Source organism: Physeter macrocephalus, chromosome 13 (genome assembly GCF_002837175.3).
Source record: "Physeter macrocephalus isolate SW-GA chromosome 13, ASM283717v5, whole genome shotgun sequence".
NCBI lineage: Eukaryota > Metazoa > Chordata > Mammalia > Artiodactyla > Physeteridae > Physeter > Physeter macrocephalus.
In genome coordinates, this window is record NC_041226.1 from 37,211,259 (window position 1) to 37,230,100 (window position 18,842).

Below are 18,842 nucleotides of genomic sequence, written 5' to 3' on the forward strand. Positions count from 1 at the left end.
TGGGAACTGTGTTAAATACATTTACAATGGCTTTTACATAATGTAATCACAGTTAAACATTACAACTTTCAAATAATTAAAAAGTCAGGACTTCATTTTACATTAATATTAAAAACAGTCTCTGACTTGTATTTAGAAATAAATTTTATAAATTTAAATAGAAATGTACAACATAGGTTTATCATTGTAATTGAATACAACAGATAAATGTTTATATTTGAAGTTACCCAAAAACTATTGAATTAAAATTTATTAAGGTGATAATTCCAGTGATTTGTGAATATTCACACAAAGATTTTCTAAGTAATTTATCAAAAATACTAAACACATAATTTAAGATGGCTATTGCTATCTTGAAAAGTGATTTATTACTGAAACATTAAACAGATATTTTCTCTTACTTAATAATTAATAATTTACTGCTTGTATATGTGTTTTTTTCAATTAAGCAAAGAAACTGAATAACCTAGTCAATTGCCTTATGTGCTAAAGACCATCATTCTACTTTATTTATTTACCTTACATTAGTTTAACTCTATCATTGCAGCAACTAATATGTTTCTTTATTAACAATTATCATATTTGGAAGCAAAATTAACTCTTTCTAGTCATTATGGTACAAATTAACATACTCAAGGAATTTTTCCTACACAATTGTATTTTCTTTGATCTACACTTAGATTTATCAGTTTTTCTGTGTGTGTCTTTGGTTTTATTTGGTTTTGTTTTGTTTATTGCTAGTAGTAGAAATTATTGGTTAGATATCTAATAGAACAAGCAATTCAGGTATTCATAGTTTTGAATGTGGAAGGGATAATTCATTTTATGAAATAAATGTCACATTAAAAATGTTTTTATCAGTTGTTCTTATGGAATGTTAAAATGTGACATTTTATTTAGACAATAGTTTAAAATAAAACTGTAAATAGGGCTTCCCTGGTGGCGCAGCGGTTGCGCGTCCGCCTGCCGAATCAGGGGAACCGGGTTCGCGCCCCAGTCTGGGAGGATCCCACATGCCGCAGAGCGGCTGGGCCCATGAGCCATGGCCGCTGAGCCTGCGCGTCCGGAGCCTGTCCTCCGCAATGGGAGAGGCCACAGCAGAGGGAGGCCCGCATACCACACACACACACACAAAAAAAAAAAAAAAAAAAAACTGTAAATATACTTAAGAGATTGGAAGATTTTGATTTTGGAATATTAATCCTCACCCGCTGCCCACAAAAACCTTAATGACATTTTCTTGTAAATATGTCTTTTTACTTTATTGTGATTACCAAATTAAATATCTTGACTGTTCTGCTTGATGCATGAGGTAAAGAATTATTTCGAAAGAAGATCTTTCCAAAATAAAGTCTTTGATACAACATAAACAGACAGAAGACAATACTTTGTAGAACCCTCCTTTCTTTTTCACTTTGCTTAACCACTGTAGAGAGGGCCCATGGGACGCTTGGGTACATAATAAGAGTTAAGTAACACTTGATCTGTGCTCATCCTAGCTAAAGTTGTGAGTTTCCCTGTACTAATCTCACAAATTTGGCTTCTCTTGTCTTTAAAGTTGTATCTAGACATTTCATAGTAACAGTGTCTAAATTTTCTGGTTAGGTCCTATAAAGAAAATGCAATGTCCTTCATTTGGCCTGGTAAATCAAAATCAAAGTGGATATTTTTCTCCAATTCTCCTAGAATCTACTCAAGTTTATCTCTCTCTCTCTCTCTGTAGATAGCTAGAAAACTAGATAATATATACATGTGTATATTGTTCAATTCACACCAAAGTATCTATCTATATACTGCTGTATACAGGCTCTGGTCACAACAGCAATCAAATCCCCTATCAAAGGAAAATTGGCACAGGCCTCTGGACCAACCTCACCCACCATGGGGCAGATACGAGAAGCAAGAGGAACTCCAGTCCAGCAGCCTGTGGAAAGGAGACCACAAACAAAGAAAGTTACACAAAATAAGACAACAGAGAAATATGTTGCAGACAAAGGAACAACATAAAAACCCACAAGAACAACTAAATGAAGAGGAGATAGGCAATCTACCTGAAAAAGAATTCAGAGTAATGTATTACTATTTTACTATATAATTTTGCTATTTGCATAGACACACAGAGAGAGAAGACAGAGACACATAGAGAGACAGATAAAGAGAGAGCAAGAAACTATGAATATGCATTCATTAAATTGTTGTTGGTTGAAGAAAAGTCCTAGATATTTTCTTGGGCATTTCCAACAAAAGTAGAACTTGCTCAATTATTAGAGTGTTGTGTGAAAAGCCAGAATTATCTTCTTTCATGACTAAGTAAAAAAAATGGCTTGACAGACAGCCAAGGCTCATGGACATGCATGGAAGAAGCTTGGGAATAAATTGTTATTTCCCATTTTATTATGATTAGAGGTACTACTGTGGTTCTTGACTTTGCCTTGGAAGAAAAATGGTGAACGTTCTTCTCCAGGAATTCTGCCCACTGATAAGTCACTTTTGACTCTCTAATACCATTATGCTCTTTTAATCACAGTTGCTCATTCCAAATGGAGATACACATTTCTTTTTTCCACAATGAATACTAGGGACCTCTTATGTGGAAGTATGAAAGGAGAGGACAAAATATTTATGTTCCACCAGACAATTATTGGGGTGACTGTCTCAGAAGTGTGATTAGAAACCTTTCTGTGAAGGATATTGATTGTGGTACTCAACACCTTCCTCACCCTTTTACACTCTCCCATGTATTAAACAGGCTTCTGCAGGGAAGGGGATGAAATGACTGGAAACTACATTTCACAACTTCCTTGTGAGTTGTGAGTAGGGTTTGGGTTTGAGTTGAACAATGAGGGGCACTACTGGGCTATTTGGAAGATAAAAGAGAGATGCAGTCTTTCTGTGATAGTAGCTGTGGAAAAATATGTGCATTGCCATATGGAAGACTCTTCACCTTGAGTTTCAGATCTCCTCTTGAGAATGATTTATTTCAAGACTTCAGACAGCCAAGCTGAACCAATGGGAGCCTCCAGAATCTCTGGGCACCATCTTAGATGCAGCCACTTTGGTTTTCCAGGCAACTGAGATCATTAGTGTTGTTTCTCTCAGCCCCTGAATTTCTTGACCATTACTCCCTCAACCTTCCAGTGGTCATAAATGTCTCTAGTTCCCAGGTTTAACCTCATTCTAGCATTAAAAGCAAAACAAGCACACAAAAATAAAACTAGAAAGATGTACTCTGTTGGATAGTACCCTCAATCCTCAAGTTCATGTTCTTTCCAGAACCTCAGAATGAGACCTTATATGGAAATAGGATTTTGTAGACGTGATTACTTAAGATGGGATCATATTGTTCTAGGGTGGACCCTTATCCCAATATAACTGTTGTCCTTATAATAAGAAAAGTGATAAAGAATCAAAGACACAGAGAGAGAATGCTGTGTGATGACTGAGGTAGAGATTGAAGTGATATTACTCTAAGCCAAAGAATGCCAAGGATTGCTGGCCACCACCAGAAATTAGAAGAGACAAGGAAGGATTCTGTCCAGATTCTCAGAGGGATCATGGTTCTGCTGACACTTGATTTTAGACTTGCAGAACTGTGAGAAATTAGAGTTCTTTGTTTTAAGCCACCAAGTTTGTGGTACTTTGTTATGGCAGCCTTAGGAAAATAATATAAGTGGTTTCTGTTTTCCTGTCTAAATGCTGACAGTTATAATATATATGCACATATAATCTTTAAGGAACCAGACTTCCCAGGGAACAGGAAGCCAAAGCAGATTCTTAGAAACAATCTTACCTAAATCTTATAAGAGTTTATGTGTTTTTAGAGGAATAACCAGTAGAAATCTCAGTGCTCTATAAGTCCATTTGAATTTAAGTCTTCATAATTTCTTTTAGAAGAAAGTTCAGCATTAGACACTTGAGTAAGAGTTTAGATTGCTGTGATTCAGAAAGTTTGGGTCAGGGATACGTTTCTATCAACAAAACAGAAGACATTGTTGACGAAAAGAAAAACGCACAACATGAGAGTTGTGAACTAAGTTTTATTCAGGGTCTTACTGAGGACGGTAGCCCAGGAGACTGTCTCTCAGATAGCTCTGAGGTATTGTTCAGAAGAGGTGGGTAGGGAGGTTAGTGTATATATATATATATATATATATATATATATATATATATATATTTGGCTAGGAAATACATGCAATAAAGCATACATCTTTGTAAAAGATTACTGCTAGTTATGAAGTACAGATATTTCAAGTTAATAATTATAGTGTTTTTCTACATTTGGGAAGATGCAAAAAACTGGGATCATTAAAATTCTTCTTGAGGTACATCTAAATATGTAAGGGGTCTGTTTGTCCAAAGCTCAGAGCATCCTCTTATCATCTTTAATTTCCTCTGTCCAATGCACAGAGTGCATTGTCGGTCAGCAACTGTAGTGGGTTAATCTTTTTAGAACTGGATGGTGAGCAACAAGTTATTTGCTCTTCTTTTATTTGCAAAAGTGACATGACATTTATGGGGCAAATTTAGACAGATGAATTTACCTTGGGAAGGTAAGCCTGGTGCTGCAAGGAAAAGGGAGTGAAAAGTGGAAAAAACAAGACAAAACAAAACCTCCTGCTAATGTCATGAATAAGGATCATTTGTTTGAAGTTGTTTATAATAGAGTAAATTCATATAATAATGCTTATTTAGCACTTACTAAGGCTTATATTTTTCTAAGCACATTCTGCTAGTTGGTCTATTTAACCTCACATCAAATTAATGAGATAGGTCCTTGGATCATCCTCAATTTCACAGATGAGAAAACTGGCTGAAAAGAAGTTAATGACACGTATTGACACGTATTGAAACCTAGCTGGAAACCAAATGACACGTATTGAAACCTAGCTGGAAAAAAAAGGGGGCTTGGTTATCAGGCTATTTCACTCATTACTGTAGCACAATATTTGTTGACTGAATGAAACTGGAAAATTTGGGATTTAAAACCAGAAGTTCTAAGTCAGAATCCTTGCTCTTTACACAATTCTGGTTTTACCTTAATATAGCCTGGAAGCTATAGCTAGCTATTTCCTTTCCTTCTTGACCACATTTTCCTCTGTTCCTGAAGTTCCTTTGCCATATTATTTCTGATTTTTTTAATGTTCCAGGTCCTCATTCTCTTTAGGTGTCCACTACAATAGTGACATTAATCTCTAATAACATTTAGATAATCTGACCCCATGTAAAGAATTTTTTTTTCCCTGATAGAATAGGATGTGCTGTCTCCTTACTAGTTGTTAAGGAAAAGTCTTGGATTATATATGTTTAGAGCACGTTGCTTCATCAATTGTATTATATTACTAATGATGAATGAATAAAGATAAAACAAATAAGTTTGATTTACAGAAAATTTTGAACACATGTTTTCTATTTTCAGTGTTTCACGCCTCTAAATTGAAAGAACATAAATCTCTAAGGATCCATTAAAAAATATCTCCAAAATATTAAATTCCAAGCCACAGAGAAGCATTGATAGTGTTAACTTGTCACAGAACAAATGCAAAGAAAACATTTTTTAAAGACAAAAAAATTCTATTAATAAATAAAGATAAACATAGTGTCAAAAAAATCTTATTAAAGATTTTCCCCCCCACCTGGGAGCAATGTCTGGGAATTCTCTCATATGTGAATGAGTGAATGCATTTTTTCTTACTCAAATGTGATTCCCATATTACTTATACTTTTTTTTTCTTTTAATTCATGGTATAAATATTAGTATTAGTGTTGTGAGATAAGGTAAAATTAGAGTCACTAATATAATAAAATATGAGAAAGAGACTAGAAGAATCAAGTTTAGTGCTTGAAAAATCAATAAGCCTCCCATACCTAGCAAATCCAGGGTGCATAATAACTGGGACAACCACAAGAAAACTATAAAGATATAGTATAAAGATTAACATTATTTGTAAGGTAAAAGATACAGGAAAAGCAGTATCAAACACAATATTTATATAAAGTTGTGGAGAGCAGCCAAGATGGTGGAGTAGAAAGACCCTAAACTCACTTCCTCTCATGAGCAAATCAAAATCACAACAATCTGCAGAACAACCATCATTGAAAAAGTCTGAAACTTACAGGAAATATCTTGTACAACTAAGAAGAAAACCACAAGACACATAGGAGCAGTGGACTCGTGATATAATCAAATCCCATACACTGCCAAGTGGACAATCCACAAACTGGAGAAAAATTTTATTACAGGATTCTTTCACAGGAATGAGAGTTCTGAGCGCCATGTCAAGACCCCTGGTCTAGGAGTCCAGCACTGGGAAGAGGAGCCCCAAGAGCATTTGGCTTTGAGGTCAGTGGGGCTTGATTGCAAGAATGCCACAGAACTGGGGGAAATAAAGACTTCACTCTTAAATGGCACACACAAAATTACATGTGCACCAGGCCTAAGACCGTACCTACCTGCTGGTCTTGGAGGGACTCCAGGGGAGGTGGGGGGTGGCTGTGCCTCACCCTGGGGACATAGACATGGAGATGGACATTTCAGGCCTTATTCATTTGCATGAACTCTCCTGGAGGTGGAGGCTGACATCTTGCTTGGGTCATTAACACCAAGACCTGGCTCCACCCAAAACACTGTAGGCTCCAGTGCTGGGATGCCTCAGACCAAACAACTACCTGGGTGGGGACACATCCTCATCCATCAGAAGACAGGCTGCCTAAAGACTTCCTGAACCCACAGCTGCCTCCAGACATGTCCCTAGACATGGCCATGCCCACCAGAGAGCCAAGATCCAGCTTTATCCATCAGTGGACAGGCACTGGATCCTCCCACCAAGAAGCCTGCACAAACCTCTAGACCAGCCTCACCCACTAGTGGGTGACACCAGAAGCAAGAAAACTATGGTCCCACAACCTGCAGACTGAATCCACAAATGCAGGCTAGACACTGTCCTGGGATGAGCTAGCCCCTGGACCTTAGGTGACAAGAGGGGAGTGCACTCCTGGGACACATAGTATGTCTCCTACAGAGAGCTACTTCTCTAAGGTCAATAAATGTAACTTACCTACCACATACATAAAAATACACATAGTAATTTAGACACAATGAGGAGGTACAGGAATATGTTTCAGATGAAGGAACAAAATAAAATCCCAGAAGAAGAAATAAGCAAAATGGAGACAGGCAATCTACTCAATCTACCCTTGGTCATCATAAAGATGACCAAGGAACTCCAGAACAGAATGGATGCAAAGAGCAAGAAATTAGAAGTTTTAACAAAGAATTAGAAAATAGAAAGAACAACCAAACAGAATTGAAGAATACAATAACTGAAATAAAGAATACATTAGAAGAAATCAGTAGTAGACTAAGTGAGGCAGAAGAATAGATTAGTTAGCTGGAAGACAGAGTAGTGGAAAACACTACCACTGCACAGGTAAAAAGAAAAAATAATGGAAAGAAATGAGGACAGTTTGAGAGACCTCTGGGACAACATCAAGCAACTAATAGTCACATTATAGGGATCCCAGAAGAAGAGAGATAGAGAAAGGGCCTGAGAAAATATTTGAAGAGATATTAGTTGAAAACTTCCCTAAACTGGGAAAGGAAACAGTCACCCAAGTCCAGGAAGCACAGAATGTCCTGTACAGGATTAACCTGCAGAAGAATACACTGAGACACATTGTAATAAAAATGACAAAAATTAAAGAGAGACTATTAAAACAACAAGGGAAAAGCAACAAATAACATACAAGGGAACTCCCATAAGGCCACCAGATTATTTTCCAGCAGAAACTCTCCAGGCCAGAAGGGAGTGGCATGGTATACTTAAAGTGATGAGAGAGAAAAATCTATCACCAGGAATATTCTACCCAGCAAACCTCTCATTCAGATTTGATGGAAAAATCAAAAGCTTTATAGACAAGAAAAATCTAAAACCAAACCAGCTTCACAAAAAATGCTAAAGGATCATCTCTAGGAGAAAAATAAAAAGGCACAACTAGAAATAAGAGAATTACAAAATGGAAATTCTCACTGGTAAATGCAAACATACAATAAAGGTAGGAAATCTACAGAAAGCTAGTAGGGAGGTTAAAAGACAAAAGTGGTAAAATTGGCTGTATCTGCAGTAAGCAATTAAGGGAGATACAAAACAATTAGATGTAAAATATAATATCAAAAGCAGTAATCATCAGGGGAGGAGGGTACAAATGCAGAGTATCTAAAATGCATTTGAAATTAAGAGAACAACAACTTAAAACAAGCAGATATATAAATAATAGACTGCTACATATAAAATTGTGGGATGAAAACACATTATTTTCCTAGTCAGTTCAGAATGTTATAGCAGAATACCATATATAGGTCATTTAGAAACAACAGAAATTTAGTGCTCACAATTCTAGAGGTTGGAAGTCTGAGATCAATGTGTTAGCATGGTAAAGTTCTGGTGAGTACACTCTTCTGAGATGCAGACTGCTGATTTCTCCTTGTTTCCTTACATGGCAGAGAGCAAAGAGGGGCATCAAGTTTCCTAGTAACTTCTGTAAGAACACTAATCCCATTTATGAGGGCTCTACCCTCATGACTTCATCTCATCCTAATTTACCTATCACAGGCCCACCTCCTAATACCATCACATGGGGGAGGTAGGGTTTCAACATATAAATTTGGGGACACACAAACATTGTTTCATAATAACTATATTCTTTATGTATTTTGATTTTTGAAAACATTGTATAAATAACTTAGCACTTTATTAGAATCAGAACTGTTATATGAATTTAAGAAATTAAAATTTTTAAGTTAATTATTTTTCAAAATCTGTGAACTCAGGAAGGTTTAAATGTTTGTTAGCCCTTTGTAGGACCAAGAAAAACCAACAATGTTCATTGATGACATATAGACCTCTGAGTGAAAAAAGTTTTTATGATGAAAAAACTTGTGAAACAATCTGGAAAATAAGAGTTTATGGTTTAAAAACCCTGCTGTAAATAATGAAGTAGAAATGGAAGCAGAAAGTTGAATATATTTTTTTTAAATCAACAAAAATAAGTAGCAGAACAAAAATCAGATAGGAAGTATTACTGATGTTTTTGTAAAACTACTTGGTAAGGGAGTAACTCATTCTACTTGGGGAAATGATGCTGTACCTAGAGGAATATTTCTCAATATTAATACTTAATTCTGACTTGGTAATAATTTTAATTACTATGGCAAAACTAAACAGTAATATTCCCTTGAATTTAATAATTTCTAAAATAGACAAATACCAAAGCTGTTCAACTGTTTGTCAATGTGCTATACTTTTATTATACAATTATTTGTTAAAATACTTAAAACTTTGTAATAAAGCATTAAGTTCTATGTGAATCAGTGTTTATGCAATTTTCCTGAAATCAATGTGTAGATAGCAATATATATTGGAAAGAAACATATAAAGTAGAAAAAAGTAACTCCTAAAGAAATAAAAACAGGACTTGGTACCTTTTGGAAAATTCAGAGAAACAAGTTATTAAACTAAAAAGGAATTCTCAGACAACAAGTATGGAAAGTTATCAAGTATTCTGCCTGCAAGAATCTCAAGGCCAAGTGTATTTCCAGTCATCAAGAATAAGAGAGTTGAACATAAATTTGATTTACTTTTTTACAGGACTTTATGCACATTTATATAATTTTCATATCTTAAGCAACAACATGGTAATGGTAAAATTGCCTTTTTAAAAAAAGTATCTTTACTCATTTCAAAACAAAAATGAGTTCATACATAGATACATAGAACCACAAAGTTCAACGAATGATAAATGAGTCTGGAAATGAGTGTTTTATATATATAATGTAATATAATGATTAAAATAAAGAAGGTATGTAGAAGTGAAATATCTCCAAACATTTTTAGAATAAATGGTTTGGATTTAGAAAACTCATGTCTTTCTTTCTTTATTTATTTTTTTTAATGGCAAAAATATTTACTAAATAGTATTACCTCTAAACCAAAAGTTCTAATAAGCTTATACAGAAATTAGGTATAATTATTTATCAAATGAGTATTTGAATGCAAATTATTATTGTCTTTAAGGGAAATATTATACTCTTCAATAATATGTTACATATAAGGACAAAAGGCAGACACAATTTCTATTTTCCATCCTCTTGAAAAGAAAACAAGAGTCTTCCATCAAGGTTGTAACAGTTCAATTTAAAAATTTAGAACTCAACCTTTGTTTATTTGAAAAATTGTATGCTAATATCACGAATACACATAAATTTATAAAACTCTCAAATATACTTACTTTTAATATCAACACCATAAAAATGTTGTCTATGTGTCTTATGTTACTACAAAATCACAGATGAATTGGATGGGATATAATATGGACATAATACATCTCTCTGCAAAACTGTGAAATGGATAAGGAAATAAGTTATGGATGAATATGTATATGTACAATAATACTGTGATGTGTGCTTAACAATATGTGTCTTGACACATATTTCAGATGAGAGAGGAGTTTTGCAGATGGTGTTATAAGAAGCTATTGATTTTATGTGTACCAAAAAATTCTTGTTGGAAGGGGGAATGAATGAGCTGTTTAAATACAAAACACCAGAGTAAATTAAGTCTATCTATTGACAGTAAACAAGGTGGCTCCCTGTATCACATCAGGAGAAAGAGGTAGAATGGAGAGATCTTTCTGCAAACATATCTTGGGTTCCCATCTTCTTGTGTATGCCTCACAACAAAGGGAGGAAATACCTTAATTTACTGCTATAAATGTGATGATTATTTAATGGAATAAAGAGTCAGTCTACTAATTAGAAAGCCCCTTATTTAGAGTGGAGTGTGTGTGCATATGTATGTGTGTGTGTGTATGTGCATGGGTGTAAAATTATGTATGTTTTAACATTTACTTGTGGATTTTTCCCCTTCCATACTTTTTCATGGGGTCATGTTTGCAAGCTCAGGAGTAACACCTGGCACAGCAATAAACGGTTCCACATAAATGAATAAATTGTGGAAGTATACTGAAATTGGATAAAAACAAGATGAATCCAGCCAAGGTGAATTTGGAAAGAATCAGAGAGAAGTGTAGTGATGCTGAAATGCTGCTGAGAAGGGACAAACAAGAATATATCTAGAGGAAGTGTGGCTGAGATGGTGTGGTAGAGTAGGAAGACACTGAGCTTACCTCTTCCAATGGGCACACCAAAATTACAATAATTTACAGAGTAACTGTCTATGAGAATAATAGACAAGCAGAAAAGATTTTCCATACTAAAGATATAAAGAAAGATCAACAATACAACAGGTAGGAAGTGCAACAAATAGTATAGTCAAGACCAACAAACTAAAAACAAAAGGATAATCAAAATTGCAGAGGGTGTCCCCAGGGAGTGAGGGTTCTAAGTCCCACATTGCACTCCACAGCACAAGGGCCCTGCACTGTGAAGACAAAACCCCAGAATATCCATCTTTGAAAGTTAGCAAGACTTGCTTGCTAACAAGAGGGCCTGAGGGGTGTAGGAAGAATTGGATTTCACCCTGGTTATGCAAATGCTGGTGGCATATATTTTGGGGGTACCATAAGGACACTGGTGTTAATAAGTCCCACTTTGGAGTCCTCCTTCTAGCTTATAGACCCAGGGCCTTACTAGACCAACAAAGGGTTAGAGACACCACATAATGCACTACCTGGCAGCCAACCAAACCACAGTCCAGCTCCACTTACAAGTGTACCCACAGCAGTTTGCCTCACCACAACAGAAGGGCCCAAGCATCCCACAAGAGCAAATGTGTTCTAATATCATTTCCTCTGGTGACCAGAGGAAACTGTGTTTCTGGGCCCCATACATGTCTCCATCATAAGGCTACTTCTACAAGATTGGGAAACATAATCAATATACTTAATATATAGTAATAAACACAGAGAATTAGGGAAAATGAGGAGACAGGAATATGGTACAAACAAAAGAACAATACAAAACCTCAGAAAAAGAAAGAAATAAAGTGGGGATAAGCAATCTACCTGGTAAAGAGTTCAAGGTAATGATCATAAATATGCTCAACAACCTCAGCAGAAGAATAGATGAACACAGTGAGAAATCTTAATGAAGTGTTAGAAAATAAAAAGAAGAACAAAACAGAGCTGAAAAATGCATTAACTAAAATTAAAAAGAAAGAAAACACTAGAAGGATTGAATAGAAGATTAGATGATACAGAGGAATGAAACAGTAAATCGTAAAAGAGAAGAGTGGAAATCATGCAAGTTGAATAGAAAAAGAAAAAAAAAGAATTTTAAAACCAAAGAAAGATGAAGAGACATCCAGAACACCATCAGGCATATTAACATTCAGAGTATAGTCTTCCCAGAAGGAAAAAAGGGAAAGGGACAGATAACTTACTCAAAAAGATAATAGCTGAAAATGTCCCTAACCTGGAAAAGGAAAGAAACATCCTGTTCCAGGAAGCAACATAGTCCCAAACAAGATGAACTCAAAGAAATGTGGTTTTATATATATAGATATAGATATAGATATAGATATAGATATCCAAGACCACTCTCTCTTTCTCTCCTCTCTCTCTCTCTATATATATATATAGAGAGAGAGAGTGGTCTTGGATATATATATATATATATATATATATATATATATAATATCTCCAGAAACATTCTTTTCAAGTGCATATGGAACATGCTCAGGATACACCACATGCTAGGCCACAAAACAAAAACAAGGCCCAGTAAATTTAAGAAAATTAAAATCATATAAGTATTTTTCCAACCACAATGTTATGAGACTAGAAATCAAACACAAGAAAAATACTGCAAAAAAATGAGAAGGCTAAAGAATAGACTATTAAATAACCAATGGGGCAATGAAGAAAGAAAAGAAGAAATCAAAATATACCTGGAGACAATAAAAATGGCAGCATGATACAAATCTATGGGAATCAGAAAAACATTTTTAAGAGAGAAATTTATATCGATACAGGACTGTCTCAGGATATGAGAAAAAAAATTTTAAATAAACAAACTAACCTTACACCTAAAGGAACTTGAAAAAGAACAAACAAAACCCAAAGTTGTTAGAAGGACAGAAATTATAAAGATCAGAGCAAAAAGAAATGAAATAGAGACAGAAAGAAAGAAAGAAAGAAAGAAAGAAAGAAAGAAAGAAAGAAAGAAAGGAAGGAAGGAAGGAAGGAAGAGAGTCAGAGAGGGAGGGAAGGAGGGAGGAAGGAGGGAAGAGAAAGAATGAAGGAAAGATGTCAATGAAACTAGAACCTGGTTCAAGGTAAGCAAGATAAGCAAATTGATAAACCACTAGCCAGACTCAGCAAGAAAAACAAAAAGAGTGCTCAAATAAAGTCAGAAATGAATGAATAAAAGTTACAACCAACACCACAGAAATACAGAGGATCATAACAGACTACTATAAAAAATCATGGACCAACAAATTAGACAACCTAGAAAAAAATGGATAAATTCCTAGAAATGTAAAACCTCCCAGGACTTAAAATGTAAGAAATAGAAAATATGAACAGATAAATTACCAGTAATGGAATAGAGTCAGTAATCAAAAAACTCCCAACAAACAAAAGACTGGGACTTCCACTTCACAGGTAAAATTTTATCGAGTATTTAAAGAAGAGTAAGCATCTATCCTAAAACTATCCCAAAAGATTGAAGAGGAAACCATGCTTCTTAACTCATTCTATGAGGCCAGCATCACTCTGATACCAAAGCCAGACAAGACACTATTAAAAAAAAATTATAGGAAAATATCACTGATGAACATAGGAGCAAAAATCCTCAACAAAATATTAGCAAACAAAATTCAACAATACATTAAAAGGTCATTCACCATGATCAATTTGTATTTATACCAGGAATGCAAGGGTGTTCAATATATGCACATCAATCAATATGATATACCATGTTAACAAATTAAAGAATAAAAATTATATGATCATATCAATAGATGCAGAAAAAGCTTTTACCAAATTCAACATCCATTTGTGATAAAAACTCTCAATAAAGTGGGCATAAAGAGAACATGCTCAACACAATAATGACCATATATGACAAACCCACAGCTAAAGTCCTACCCAATGGTGTAAAGAATTAAGCTATCTCTCTAAGATCAGGAACAAGACAAGAATGCCCACTCTCACTACTTTTATTCAACATAGTATCAGAAGTCCTATCTATAGTAATCAGATAAGAAAAATAAATTTAAAAACTCCAAATTGGAATTAAAACTGTCACTATTTGCACATAACATAATATTATAAAAAGCAAAACCACCAAAAAACTATGAGAACTAAAACATGAATTCAGTAAAGTTGCAGGATACAAAATTAATTTATGGTAATCTGTTCTATTTCTATGCACTAACAGAAAACTATTAGAAAGAGAAATTTTCAAAAAAGACAATTCTGTTTACAATCACATCAAAAAGAATAAAATACCTAGGAATAGAATAAAGCGATCCAAGTTGTTAAAGTCTTGTGCTTGGAAAACTAGAATTATTATTATTATTTTTGGAAAACTAGAATTATTTATGAAAGATTAGAAGATGACACAAATGGGCAGATATACCATGCTCATGGATTAGGGGAATTAATATTGTTAAAGTCAAGGCAATCTACAGAGTCAATCCATCCCTATGAAAATACCAATGGCATTTTCACAGGATAGAACAAATAATTTTAAAATTTCTATCGAAAGAGAAATAAAAACTAGCAAAAACAACTTTCAGAGAGAACAACAAAGCTGAAGGTTTCATGTTCCAGATTTCAAACAATACCACAAATCTACATTAATCAGAACATATGGTACTGGCACACAAATAGGCACATAGATCAGTGAAACAGAAGAGGGATCCCAGAAATAAATCCACATTTATTTAATTAATAAATAATTAATATGGTCAATTAATCTATGACAAATGAGAAAAGAATATTTAATGGGGAGAAGACAGCTTCTTCAATAAATGGTGCTGGGAAAACTGTATAGCTACATGCAAAATAATCACACTGGACCATTTCATTACACCGTATACAAAAATAAATTAAAAATGGATTAAAGACTTCAATGTAAGACCTGAAACAATAAAACTCTTAGAAGAAAACATAGGGAGTACACTAATTGACATTGATCTTAGCAATATTTTTTGGATCTGTCTCCTCAGGGAAGGGCCACAAAACAACTGGGACTACATCAAACTGAAAAGTTTTTGCACAGCAAAGGAAACCATCAACCAAATGAAAAGACAACTTACTGAATGGGAGAAGATATTTGCAAGAAATATATCTGAAAATGGGTTACTCTTCAAAATATACAAAGAACTCATACAACTCAATAATGAATAAACAAACAACCTGATTAAAAATTGGTCAGAGTATCTGAATAGACATTTGTTTTCCAAAGAAGACATACAGATAGCCAAGAGACACATGAAAAGATGCACAACATCACTAATCATGAGGGAAATGCAAATCAATATCAAAATGAGATACCACCCCACACCTGAAAAAATAGCTATCAATACAAAGACAACAAAAATGTGTTGACAAGAATGTGGGAAAAGGGGACACTCATGCACTGTTTTGGGGATTGTAAATTGGTGCAGCCACTGTGAAAAACAGTGTAGCTTCCTCAAAAAATTAAAAATGGAACTGCCATATAATCCAGCAATTTCACTTCTGTGTATTTACCCAGAAAAAACAAAAACACTAATTCAAAAAGATACATGCACCCCTATGTTTATTGTAGCATTATTTCTAATAGCTAAGAATTGGAAGCAACCTAACTGTTCATGACTGATGAATGGATAATGAATTTGTGGTATATATATATATATATATATATATATATATATATATATATATACACACACACACACATATACATATACATACACACATACACAATGGAATATTACTCAGCCATAAAAAAATGAAATCTTGACATCTGGGGCAACCTGTATTTATTTAGAGGACATTATACTAAGTAAAATAATTCACACAAATACCACATGATCTCACTTATATGTGGAATAGTGGATTCTGAAAAACAAAACAAACAAAACAAAATGAAAACAGACTCACAGATACAGGGAACAAATGGGTGATTGCTAGAAGGAAGATGGGTGGGAAGGTGAATAGGTGGAGGGGATTAAGAGGTAGAAAGTTTCAGTTATATAATAAGTCATGCATATGAAATATACAGCAGAAGGAATATGGTCAATAATATTTTAGTAACTGTACAGGGATAGATGGTCAGTACATAATGTACTGACCATCTGCATACATGCAAATGTGAAATCAATATGTAGTACAACTGAAACTAACATAATATTATACATCAACTATATTTCAATAAAAAATAAAAATAATATTGCAAATGACCAAGAATAAATTTTTAAATAAAATCAATTTTAAGGGAGGATATTTAAATTGTATTTCCTAGAGATTATAATGCAAGGTAAAAAAAAATAATAATAAGGAAACCTAAAGCTGTAGTGTCTTCTGTTCACTTTAATGCAGAGGTTAAAATAATTCAAAATCAAAGTATGGCAGACTAGCAGACATGGAAGTCAGAGAACACAGTGGTCTTAATATAGAGATTATTTATGAAAGAGACACACAAATCACTAAATGGTACTAATCAAAAAACATAATGGCTATTACATTAGGATATTTGTGATTTTTAAAATCATGCTATTGTCTAGACTATAACAACATTTCTTATGAATTTGTAGTTAGTGAAAATCTGAGCAATGCTTTCAACTCAGCACATAGTTGCATCATTGAGTTATAGGTAACCAGAAAATGAAGTGTCTTTTTTTCTCCTTTTGCATTCTTTAAATATTATTTAATATCCACTAAATTAGACTTTTTTTAGTCCTTTAACTCTTTCAAATAATAATAATAAGGGCCTAAAAATATGGAGTTCAAATAAGGTTATCTTAATAAATGAAACATTTTAATCTATATGCATAAAAGGACATAGGTGAATCATTTTAAATGGATATGGAACTATTAACTACCTCACATTTTTCAAATGTATGTTTTTTTCAAATGTATTTAAACTATTATTTTCTTATAATCTTTCCTTGTTCCTACTCATTTGCATCCAAGATGAATCAGAAAGTTCTTCATTAATATTTTTTATTAACAATGTAAATGGAAATACTTACCTTTGTCTCTATGATGGAACCAGGAATTTGAGGTATCAATTGAAGGTTATCTATACAGGCATTTAAATAATTCCTGTTTTCAACCCCAATTTTTACTTCCCCCTTCTGCCATATTTATGATATCTGAGCCCAGAGTCTCACAGTGGTTTCTTGGATAAAGTGCACCAATTTCTCCTGTTGCCCCTTGGTAAGTTTCCCTCCAGGTTTTATATATCAATGTGTTTTTATTTCTATCCATTTCATTGTAAACAAATTTTTATGGATTATGTACATATGTGTTCGACTGGATGAATTTTCACAAAGAAAAGATGTCCATGTAAGCAGCACTCAGATATTGAAATAATAGGTTGAACCATATAAACTTGCCAGTATTGACCATTTTTGAACCAAAAACAGATAAATTTATGTTCTTCAACCTAGTACAATATTACTGGTACTCCAGAAGCTACCCAGTATACCCTCTCAGTCAATAGCACTCTACCTAAGGCAAGCACTCTATTGCTTTCTAACATACTGTAGTTTTTGCCTATTTTTGTAATTTATATAAATGGGATCATGCAATGTGTATTATTTTGTTTCTCCTTTCTATCACCCAACTTTATATTTGTGAGATTTATCATTATAGTTGCATGTAGTAAGAATTATTTCATTTTCATAGCTGTATATTTTTTCCATTGTATAAAAACACTATGCTTTATCCATTGAACTCAAAAAATATTTGAGATAATTTCAGTTTGAGGTTATTACAGTTGATACAGCTTAAATTTTGGTGCATATCTCCTAGGGAATATGTATACTTCTTTATTCTCAGGATATTTCTGAATGAAATTGACATATAAGTTTATATATATTTGTTGAGCTTTCTCAGATACAAAAGATGATTTTCCAAATTTTCCACATTTCCAATGTACACTCCCACTAGCAGAGTGTGAGGTAAGAGTTCCTGTTATTCTACATCTTTGCCATTATTTAGTATTGCCATCCTTTTTAATTTTAGTTTTTCTACTGAGTATCTAATGGTATTACCTTGGATATTTAATTTGAATTTCTCATCCTAATGAAAATGAGTCCTTCACATGTTTATTGGTCACTTGGATATCTTCTCTTGTAACATATCTCTGTAAGTATTTGCTCATTTTATTTTTCAAATGGTTTGCATTACTGATTTGTGATAATTTTTAAAATATGTGGTAATAACTACTAAAACTGAACATATCCATATTTAAGACCAGCAATTCTATCTTACACATAAATGTTTGACAAATGATTGTGATAATGGCAAAATTTGTTCCATAACTCTCATTATAAACTATGAGTAAGGTAATATAGGAGATAGCTAAATCCATCTGTTTCTAACTTTACCAATGGACACAAGTAATTTCCAAAAGGAACTAAGAATTCTGTACAGCTAAATTAGCTAAGACTAATTTGCAATGCTTAATTTCTGAAATTTACATTCACCTTTACATCTAAAGAACTGCATGATTAATTTTGGGGAAAGAGACCCAAAAGTTTTCCATGTTTGCAGGAGTCGGAAGCAGAGTTATTTCTCTGTAGTACAAATGTGTAAGCTAGTACATAAATATTAGGTCCTCATGTTCTGTTCCTCAAGATACAGCCTCATTTTCAGAGGCAGTTTTCACC